A 10,793-nucleotide genomic window follows, 5' to 3' on the forward strand; every position below is an offset into this window, starting at 1 on the left:
ATCGAAGCAAACCTTCGAAGGACTTTACCTGTAGTGGACGAGTATAACGACAAGTGTATTCAATCGCCTTTTTCGCCTTACTGCGGGCTTTTTTGTATCTACGTAGCCACGCGCATGTCGAAACGCTACAGCTTGAAAAGTTGTGTATCCATGTTTTCCTGTAACCTAGAAGAGAATGACGAAACAATAAAACGTCTCCTCGTGAGCGAACTCGTTTCGTAAAAAATAGTTTATTTATTCACGACATACACAAGACCCTTGCGAGACGATCTTCCAACGTGCTGACCCGACGCTCACCGTCGTCGCCGGTCTGCACCGTGACGTCGAGGGATGTGTGGAGAAGCCAGTAGCGATGGACGATAGGTCGGTTGAAACCCGCGTTGATGAGACACGGGTCGACTGTCTCTCCTCGTCTATACTTTTCCAACAGCTCGAGCTTGTAATCTACGAAACGCTTCATTTTCTTTGCAATCTTCCCACTGACGGTGAACAGACGTAGGGGTATCGTCTTGAGAATCGAGCGAAAGTCTCCCTCGCAGCTATCGCCGTGAATATAATCGCGTAATCGCAGCAAGTCCCGATACATTCGCGTTTGCACAAAGGTGGCAAACCTCTGCTCGGGCGTCATCATCATGACTGAGACGGAATGAGAGTAGACAACCTTTATTTCTCGTTACACAAAAATTAGGCTCCAGCTTTGGTTTCGTAGCCGGGAAGGCAGCCCAAATACGGACGAAGGCTCGAGTCTAACCAATGGCTGGGGTTTCTCGACCAGAGTCCACTGCAACGACAGGTAGTCAGTTGATCGCCGATTCGCAAAAAGAAGGTCTTTGGAGGAGGCTTGAAGGTTAGGACCAGGGGTAGATCTCCCGTCAGTAGCCATTCGTAATCTGCAACGAAAGGAGTGTGAGAAACGCGTGTTTTTATATCTCAAACACACACACGTACAATCTTCTTCAGTCACAGAGTGACACTGATGGTCCATCTTCTCCATCTTCCTTCAATAGTCGAAGTCCTTCGCAACGTACGTCGAACGGTACCGTCCGACAGCCGAGAAACGGGCGAATCAATCGGTCCGTCCAATGCTTTTGCTCTGAAAAAATGTGAACGATTATAGAACGTATTAAAAAAAATAACGAGGAAGCGTACCTTTGGACCACAATCCACCACAATTGGTACAGAAGAAGCGGGCGCTGCCAATCTCCCGAAATATGTGAGGCGGGAAAAAACCGACTTCACGCGCAGCAAAAGTGTTGTACACTGGAAACGAAACTCTTCAAACATTTCGACGATGATGATGACGTCATGGGTATTACTTACGAGGATCTACCAAGCTGATCATGATGGAATGACGATCGACCATTCGCTTCGACATTTATAGTAAAGCTTTGCCTCTCACTCTCTATGACGTCATTGAACGTGTTTGAACATGTTTGAACATGGGCGGCGAAGTCGCCCCTGGACACACTCGTTCCTCTCTCTTCCTCTTTATGACGTCATTGAACGTGTCTGAACATGTTTGGACGTGTTTAGACACAGGCGACGAAGTCGTCCCTGGACACACTACTTCCTCTCTCTCTATGACGTCATTGAAAGTGTTTGAACATGTTTGCACGTGTTTGAACATGTTGTGACGTGTGTAGACACGAACCCCGCAATACGAAAAACGTCACGCAGTACGAATTAGATTGGTGGTTAGTGTGTCGCGCCCAGTGTAGAAAGATCCTGGGTTCGAATCCCACTCTGGGTCTTCTTGTCGTCATGTACAAGTCGTCCCAGAGTGTTAGCTAGAAATTAGTGTAATGTTTTATTCAACGTCGATGGTATTATCATTGTCATATGCGACATCGCAAAAAGGCGCGAAAGACGGAAGGCGGGGTGGTCAAAGTACAGACGACACCGTCGCAATGCGGAGGAGGAGGAGAGCGGTGTAGCGACTATAAAAGGTGCGCTGGTTCTACGACGATTGACAGGAAGCCCACGAGGGGCATCCATCCACGACACGAGGCGTTTCGTGGACCAAAATGTAAGTTGACCGTCTCTGCTGTGAGAGTGTATTCTATGTATGACATTGTTTTTCAGGAACCGATAGCCGCTGTCACCGCATGACACTGACCACAGGGACTCATCCCATCCTCTCTCATCATCATCATCAATCTCAAGCGTTCCTCAACTGAAGGGAAAAGTGAGCATTGTTTCGTGAGAGGAAATCTCGTACTGATTTTGTTTGACCGCAGTGCCGCGCTGTCTCGTATGTCAGTACGACCCCATCGATGCCATGCTCGTGGCCGTAGAAAGAGAGCACGAAGCTAGAATAGAGAATCTCGGTAATAGCCCAGTCGTCCTTTCAGATGACGACGACGACGACAGAGTCAGTAGTCCGCCTTTCGTAATAAGTGAAACGGACGACGACGACGAACCCCTAGATGGACATGACAATGCAGACGAATTGCTCATGTGGGAAGGGGATCAGTCGTATGCAGATTTCATTCCTCTGTCTGGTAGGGTTAGAGATGAATCACCAGATGCAAGCCCAGAATTTCGAAACGAAGCTGAGCCTGTCCAGGGTCGTAGAATCGTTGAATTACGAGAACACGTCGTAGAGAATCATCCCTCCGTCACGGAGAGACGATTCCTTCCTTTCTTTGTCACAGATGAGGCATTTGACGGAACGGCTACTAGGTACACGCTTCTCTGTTCCCCGCACGACGACAACGTCGACGATTTGCGACTCTATCTACCGAGCATAGCTCCAGTAATCACGCGTGTCCTCGAAGCTTATCCCATGCCTTTCAAATTTTGTCTGTGCTCGAAGGCGCTCATGGTTAAGGACGGAGCCAACGGGTTGACTTCTCATCTCCTTCACGTGAACCTTCACATGAGAGTCGTTCATAACCGCCAAGAAATCGAAGGCGCGATAAATGCTGCTATCGCAGAGTCCTCGCAACGCGTTGAAAACTATGCGAGAGAAGGGTCTGGTTTCACCTCGAACGACGTCCAATGTGTCGACTTAAAACTAACGCGCTTAAAACCGAAGCGGATTGGATGCACGATCGAGCTTCCCGAGCTGCTAAAGAGAAAAACAAAGACTCTCACAAACGTCAAACTTCCGCCGAATCACGAAAACGAGTGTTTCAAGTATAGCGTGCTGGCACTCTTGCATCCGTTGAGAAACAACCCAAACGATTATGTTAGATACCGCAAGTACATGAATCCTTCGAATCCGGAGACGCGCGTAACGTACTGGCCGCCCTGCTTCCCAGTCACTTACGAAGACATTTCCCTGTGGGAGAGAAAAAACAAAATCTCCGTCTACATCTACGTGTTCGACGAGCAGACGAGTTCGATAACAACAGGACGGGTTCCCTGTACGCTCTATAAGGATAAAGTCCACTTGCTCGAGGTTAAGGAGCATTTCTATGGGATCCGAAAATTTAGCACTTTCATGGGACGAAGTGACTACTTTTATTGCGAGAAATGCACGTCCGGTTACGGAACGAGAGAGGCATTGCAGCAACACGAACGTCTGTGTCGAGACGTAAACGAAGTGATTCTCCAAATGCCAAAAGCGGGGGAGAGTGTCTCCTTCAACAAGATACAGTACATGCATCCCTATCCCTATTTCGCGGTGTTGGACACGGAGAGCGTTTTGGAAAAGGACGCGCTCGTGAAGGACGCCGTGAGTGTGCACAGGATGAGCTCGTACTGCATCGTTGTAGTGAGAAGTTGGGACGGAAAAATACTAGGCCTAGATGGCTATTTGGGACCCAACGCGGCAGAGAAATGCTTGCTCTCGCTCAAGCGATTTAGCGATCAAATCGATAGGTTGAACAGTTGTCCCGCGCCGTTGGTCATGAGTATGGAAGACCACTTTCGGCACGCGAGCGCTACACACTGCGAATTTTGTGGAATCGAATTTAACCGACATACGCGGAAGGTGTCGCATCACGACCACACCCGCTTCGTAGAGCCCGGTTCTTCGAATTTTGTCGCGACGCTGTGTGATACGTGTAACCTTACGTGTCGTAACACCAAAGAACTCGTCGTGTGCGTGCACAACCTGCAGTACGATTTGAGCTCCCTTCTCCACCACATGCACGTTCTAAATCTGGGCGAGCCGTGGATCTTAGCTTCGAGCTCGGAAAAGATAAGAGGGTTCAACATTGGCGATCTCCATTTCCGCGATACCACGCAGTTTTTCAACCTCTCCTTGTCGAACCTGGTGGAAACCCTGCTCGCCAGCGGTGGTGAAAGCGCGTTTCATTGTACCCGTCAAATGTATGGTGACCGTTTCCGAAGCCTTCTCAGGAAAGGCATTTACCCGTACACCTTCGTCGACAGTTTCGAAGCGTACAATTTGCCCGCACTACCGCCAAAGGAAGCTTTCAAAAGCGACCTGAACGACCAAGAGATCACGGACGAGGACTATCAGTACGCCCTCGAGATTTTCGAATTGTTCGAATGTAAGAACCTCGGCGGTTACACGCGTCTCTACGTCACGCTCGACGCCTGTCAGCTCTGCGACGTCGTACTGTATTTCAGGAAGATTGCGCTAGAGACGGATAGGTTAGATATCCTACGCACAGTGTCCCTCGCCAGTTACGCGTGGAGCAGCGCTCTGAAGCTCACCAAAGTCAAACTCGAGCTCATGAGCGATCGCGAGATGTACGAAACGATCGAGAAGGGAATCAGGGGAGGCATTTGTAACAGCTTCCACAGATACTGTCGGGCTAATCACGAGGGGTGCGACGATTACGATCCCCAGCAAGAAAAGACTTTTATCCAGTACCTCGACGTGAACAGTTTGTACCCGTACGCGATGACTTTCCATCTCCCGACAGGTGGTTTTGAGTGGGTCGATCCTTCGAGGTGGAGCGAGATCGATTTTCTCAACATTCCTCACGATTCGGAAGTGGGTTACGTGTACGTGGTAGACTTGTCATATCCCGAAGAACTGCACGCGCTCACTAGGGATTTTCCCCTGGCACCCGAACACAGGTGCGTGGACGAGAACGAACTCTCCCCCTACCAACGCCACCTGAAAGATGCGTTGGCGCTGAACGCCCCTTCCACAACGAAACTCTTGCTGACGTGCTACGACAAAGAACGCTACGTCGTTCATTATGCACTGCTCGCTCTGTACGTGAGGTTGGGCATGAAAATAAAACGTGTTCACAGCATCCTCTCGTTCCGCCAAGACAACTTTTTGCGAACCTTCGTGCAGAGAAACGCGTTGAGGAATGCCGCAACCACGAAATTCGAGCGACTTCTGTACAAAACCATGTCGAACAGCACGTTCGGTAAGTCGATACAAAATGTGAGACGGATGAAAAAGTATGCCCTAGCCTACGACAAAGAAAGCGCGCTCCGAAAAGCTAGCTCCGTCGACAGTCAGCATTTTCACATTCTGAGTGATAAGTGCATCTTGTACGAGATGAAACAACGCCGCATCAAATGCACGCACCCCCTTTACGTGGGCTTTGCCATTCTTGAAATATCCAAAGTCCGAATGTACAGCTTCATCTACGAGTCGCTCTTTTCTCGCTTGACATGTCCAGTGCAATTGATCTATAGCGACACGGACAGCGTAATTTTTTCTCTCACGTGTGAAAGCCTGGAAGAGCAGCTGATGAAGATTGAGAGTGAGTTAGATCTGTCTTCCTATCCGCCGGACCACCCACTTTTCAACGACGAGCACGCGAATCAGATGGGGTACTTCAAAGACGAGACGGGGGGTGGAGTTATCCAGGAAGTCGTAGCCATCCGAGCGAAAATGTACAGCATTCTCTTGGCTGGGACACACAAACAGATCGCGAGAGCCAAAGGAGTTAAGAAAGACGTGGTGAGGAAACATTTATTGCACGAAGTGTACCGAGATTCTCTGTTCAATGAAAAGGCGGTCTCTCAGACGCAGTGCACCATCCAGAGTATAAAGCAAACGATGTACACCATTTCGAGACTCAAGAAGAGCTTGGTCCCGTACGACGACAAACGCTATCTCGTGGATGCCGTACACTCCTTCCCTTATGGGAGCTGCGAATACGGTAAGCTTTCCTAGTGTTTTGACGCGTATCGCATTACGATAGTACTCCCTCTTTGTGCAGCAACGGAAAACCCGGAAGAGAGCCCGAGACCGTCGACGTCAGGCATCGAGTAACCGCGGAACAAAGAGCTGCACGCGCATGTAATCGAGAATAAAAGTTCTAGTCGAGACATCCCTCTCTCTCTCTCTCTCTCTCAGACAGGAGAAGCACGGGTCATCGTGGCAGTGTGGTAGCGGAATGGGTGTACGAAAAGAATGACCATTCCGTCATCGTGCTGGTGCAGTGACCCGCGCAATGACGACGCTGCGATGAAGGTTCCCCATATCCTTTCTGTTGAGGCAAGTCAGGGAGGGTGCAGGCATCTATCGACCAACTCTTTTGTATGTATTCAATAAACATGTTTCAGTGAAAGAAAACACAGAGTCTCGTCAAAGTTATTCGGACTGTTTAATGCGTTGCATGTCAATAACCAATCGGTATTTCAATAAATCAATGACAAAGTTGGCGATGTAGACTGCTTGCAAATGTCGCTGCTTCCGCAGGGCGTGCTTAATATGAGCGATGGCACGAGCGAGAAGGTCCACGATGTCTGCTGCGATGTAGTTGAATTCTACGTTGGACAAGCTCACAAATTCGCTCATCAGTCCCAGGGGTCCGTCCGGAACCGTTATGCAGACGTTCTTGTAACGGGCGTAAATTCGTCGCACCATCTCCTGCAGCGGCCCCGGCGAGATCTCTCCTATATTGCCAAAGCCTACCATGTCTATCACGTAGCGAAAAGCAGTGATGACGAGCTCGTTGCGGGGACTTTCGCTGTTGAAACATTCCTTCTCCACTTCTTCCCAAGAAGCGTGGGTGCGGGAACAATTTTGTAAAGAGTGGTAGCTGAACATCTTCACGTAGTGATGACGCGAGCGCGGTGCGCGCTGCCTTTATAGAAATAAACGCGCGCGCGCGCGCAAAGAACGGAGAATGAAAGCGAAACTGAAAAGCCACCCGTCGCCGCTAGGAGCGCGCGCGCGCGCAGCAGAGAGCCGAAACCGAAAACACCCGCGGCCGGCGCAGAGGGAGCTAGCAGCGCGCGCGCGCATGCGCGGACGAGTGGAGCAGAGGGCGCGCGCGCGTCGCCTCTCTCAGTTTCTCTCGGACCGTCGCGGAAGACGGACGTGCGCTCCGCGCGCTCGCTCAGTTTCTGGCTGCCTCTCGTAGAGAGCAGACGTATGTTCTCCGCGCTCGCTCAGTTTCTGCCTGGAAGTTGCCGCGGGGGAAAAGGTGAGTGATTTGACGCGCTCCTTTTCTCGTATGTTTGCCGTGTTTAGCGGTGACCGCGCTCGTGTTAACCCTTTTCTCGCATGTTTAGACTTGTTTTGCGGTGTCCAAGCCTGTTGACGCATGTTTAGCGATGTGTGGTTCCCGCCTTGTGTTAGCTGCATAGTGTTGTGGTTAGGGCTAAGCGATCGCCCCCGTAAGCCTCTTTCCTCGTATGTTTGCCGTGTTTAGCGGTGACCGCGCTCGTGTTAAGCCTTTTCTCGCATGTTTAGCGATGTGTGGTTCCCGCCTTGTGTTAGCTGCGTAGTGTTGAGGTTAGGCCTAAGCGATCGTCCCCGTAAGCCTTTTTCCCCGATGTGTACTGTTTTCTGTTTAGCAGTAGCGGTTAGACCTTTTCTCTCGCGGAAACGAAGTGGTATTTTCCCGTTACACAAAAATAACGGAATATTCTGTCGCGTAAAGTGCGTATGACGCGTTCTGCCTGCGATGCTTTGATTACTGGAGAGAAGGTCGAATACATGTGTACCTTCTTTCGTGAGAGATACTCCTTGACGGTCTTGTTGTAGAATTCCCCGCCTCTGTCGCAAAAGATGTGTGTAGGTACGTTACCTCCCCAAAAAAGTCTTATCATGGCCCTTTTCATTTCGGCGGGGTGCTTCGTCTTTAGTGGGAGGGTGCGCAGAAAGCGGGAGAGGGAATCGATTGCCACGAGAATGTAGCGGTAGCCACCGTTGAACCTTTGTATTTTGAAAAATGGGCGAGGTCCATTTGCCACACGTCGTTGATCTTGAGCGCGATGATGCGTCTCTTATTAAACTTTCTTCTGACCGGATGGTGTAGCGTGTAGGCATCCAGCTTTCTGAGAATGGCGAGAGCCTTCTTTTTGCTCAAGTGATGCGCTTTTCTATAGCGTTCCACACCCCCCAAACCACCCTCTGGTTTCTCATATCCCTCCATAAGTCGTCCACGCAATGGAGGCCTGCTGCTGCTGTTGAGGCTCGCGAGATTTGGGCAGAGAAATCAGACGCAATAGTTTCGAGACTTTGGGGAACCAGGAAGGTTTCCGGTCTTACGTTGCAACAAATAATTGACGAGTTCGTAAACGGAGGAGTGTCTGATGGGCTTGCCCGACACGGAGACACAACCCTCGCGATCCCAGGAAAGAACCTTCTTTAATTCGGAGACGACCCTTTCCGCTTCCACTTCGTCCACCTCTGGAGAGAGGAGCGAATAGTCAAAGTCATTTGTAGCGTCGGACGCCTTGTTTTTATTCTCGTAGGGGTCAAATCCGTACTGCTTGAGTGTGCGATACAGTGCTTGCAGTATGAGTTTCACTGTGACGTCACTCTCCTTCGAGGAAAGAATGTTTCCGATGGAACTGGTCACTTCAATTCTCTTGGCCATTGGCGAAAAGGTTCAACACGGCGGAAAGCAGGAGAGGAACCACCGACGAAAGAACGCCCTGTCCTCGCTGCTGAGACAGATAGCGCTTCAAACGTTGCGGATTATTGTGAATCTTTTTGTAGGCGAGCCGTCGTAAAAAGCGTTTGTGCTTCTTCAAACGCGCGAAGGTGTCTGGAGCTAGAGCCACCTTTCCGTTCAATACATTGAGGCAAATTTCGGAGAGGTGTCTCATGTCGAACGAAGACGAACGTCTCAAGACGTCGCGACGTCCTGGAGGGGGTAGAGTGGGGAGCACTTTGAGTAAAGTGAGGTGAGGGCGGATTTTCATTTCGGAGCCCGGAAAGATATTGGTACGCAACCTGTGATCCTCGTGCGTATAGTTGTGAAGATCCACGAGTAAATATGCGTGGGGCGACGACATCGCTTGTTTATATGCGTCCAGAAAATACTCCAATCTTTTTCTGCCAAATAGCTGTTGGCCGAAATGTTCCATCTGGTGCACGCTGCGCACGGTGCGCCACAGGACGACGTAACTGGCGTTGTAGGATATTGTTCTAAAATGGCTACTGTCGAAAAAGATGTTTTGAACGAGTAAGAAGATCGACGCGTTGGCGTGGTGAGAACCCCAAATGAAAAGATCGGTCACCTCCTTCAAGGAACCGGCGTCGGTCATGTGATCGTCGACGACGATCAGCGTAACGCACGACGTGTCCCACTCTCGCGGTAGCTCCTTGGTAAATTTTACGGAGTCCCCGAATTCGTCCTGCATGCTCGGCGAAGCATATTTCTGCACGTAGAATATTTGTGACTGAGGCTTGTCCACCGCGTCGTTCAGGTTCCTCAGCACGTTAGCAACGAAAGTAGATTTGCCGCACATGGAGGGGCCGCTTAAGATACAGCGAAAAGGATGACGGAAACGAAAAGGTTCGGGGGAAAGACATGCTGCGTGCGTAAAGAGACTGAGACTCGAAGAGAAATGCATCGCTTTTATTTAGACGTTGTCGTCGTCGTCCTCTACATCGGAACTGCGTTCCCAATACAGATTATCCAGGCTAAAGTTGGACTTCTTTTTCGCCAGTCTGTCCGCCGCTAAGATGCGGTCGAGCGTCTTCATCTTGTCCTGACACATTTCTTGATGCGCTTGCAACCATTCCAGGTGGTGAACTTGAAAGGCTTCCTCCACGATGCCGCGTATAAATTCGCGAAGTTTTTGTCTTTTCCTTGCGATGACGAGAAACGCAGGAGAATAAACCACACATGGCGTTTTCCACGTATCGGTCAGAATGATGACGCGAGCGCGGTGCGCGCTGCCTTTATACAGATAAACGCGCGCGCAAAGAAACGAGAGTAAAACCGAAACTCAGAAGTCACCTGTCGCCGCTAGGAGCGCGCGCAGCGGAGAGCCGAAACCGAAAACATCCGCGGGCGGCGCAGAGGGAGCTAGGAGCGCGCGCGCGCGCATGCGCGGTCGGGTGGAGCAGAGGGCGCTAGGAGCGCGCCCGCATGCGTAGCTGCCGCGGCGCGTCGCCTCAGTCAGTCCAGCTCTGGCTCTCGTAAGGAGAAGACGATCGGCCGGTCTCTCCGTCGTCACTTGATCCCTGGCTGTCGACGAGAGCGGACGCTCCGTGGCAGCGGGGAAAAAGGTGAGTGATTTACCGATGTTTGCGCGTTGTTTTACCGTGCTCGTCTTAAGCCTTTTCTCGCATGTTTAGACTTGTTTAGCGGTGTCCAAGCCTGTTGACGCACGTTTACCATCGTGTGGTTCCCGCCTTGTGTTAGCCGCGTAGTGTTGTGACGCTGTGGTTAGGCCTTGTCGATTGCCTTAAGCCTTTCCCCCCGATCTGTAGTGTTTTCTCCGTGCTGTTTAGCAGTAGCGGTTGGGCCTTTTCCCCGCGCTCTGGCAGGGTTAGACTTGTCGAGCAGTGTTGCCATTTTTACGTGTCGCTAGTACTTTCTTGTTCTCTGTGTTTCTCGTATAGAGCTACGACGCTGGCGCCATCTGGTGTGATGCCTTGGAACTAGCGTGCCATCTGCCTCTGCAACCGTCGTGCTCCAGTCGCCCGCACCGGCGTGATT

The 10,793-nt window shown here is 50.8% G+C and overlaps 1 long non-coding RNA gene across 1 annotated transcript; it reads right to left on the reverse strand.

The window, feature by feature from the left end:
- Window positions 1–811: 811 nt before the first annotated feature.
- On the reverse strand, window positions 812–1,284 carry LOC135392957 (uncharacterized). The gene is made up of 3 exons (XR_010422332.1): window positions 1,150–1,284; window positions 949–1,093; window positions 812–890 (listed from the first exon to the last, which is right to left on the reverse strand). It is a non-coding gene; the product is annotated as an uncharacterized LOC135392957 (long non-coding RNA).
- Between the last annotated feature and the right edge of the window lie 9,509 nt (window positions 1,285–10,793).

The sequence above is a fragment of the Ornithodoros turicata genome, chromosome 4 (genome assembly GCF_037126465.1).
Source record: "Ornithodoros turicata isolate Travis chromosome 4, ASM3712646v1, whole genome shotgun sequence".
In the NCBI taxonomy this organism is placed as follows: domain Eukaryota; kingdom Metazoa; phylum Arthropoda; class Arachnida; order Ixodida; family Argasidae; genus Ornithodoros; species Ornithodoros turicata.